Source organism: Rhincodon typus, chromosome 11 (assembly GCF_021869965.1).
Source record: "Rhincodon typus isolate 14 chromosome 11, sRhiTyp1.1, whole genome shotgun sequence".
Taxonomy (NCBI): Eukaryota; Metazoa; Chordata; class Chondrichthyes; order Orectolobiformes; family Rhincodontidae; genus Rhincodon; species Rhincodon typus.
This window is the reverse complement of record NC_063342.1, coordinates 7900667-7901165: the sequence shown is the minus strand read 5'-3', so window position 1 is coordinate 7901165 and position 499 is coordinate 7900667.

The following is a 499-nucleotide window of genomic DNA, read 5'->3' as shown; positions in this document are numbered from 1 at the left end:
AGTAGGGGGAGGGGAGATTTTGAAACTTGTGAAATCCACATTGATACCATTGGGCTGCAGGGTTCCCAAGCGGAATATGAGTTGCTGTTCCTGCAACCTTCGGGTGGCATCGTTGTGGCACTGCAGGAGGCCCGGGATGGACATGTCGTCTGAGGAATGGGAGGGGGAGTTGAAATGGTTCGCGACTGGGAGGTGCAGTTGTTTATTGCGAACCGAGCGTAGGTGTTCTGCAAAGCGGTCCCCGAGCCTCCGCTTGGTTTCCCCGATGTAGAGGTAGCCACACCGGGTACAGCAGATGCAGTATACCACATTGGCAGATGTGCAGGTGAACATCTGCTTGATGTGGAAAGTCTTCTTGGGGCCTGGGATGGGGGTGAGGGAGGAGGGCCTGGGATGGGGGTGAGGGAGTAGGGTTTCACCTGCACATCTGCCAATGTGGTATACTGCATCCGCTGTACCCAGTGTGGCTTCCTCTACATCGGGGAAACCAAGCGGAGGC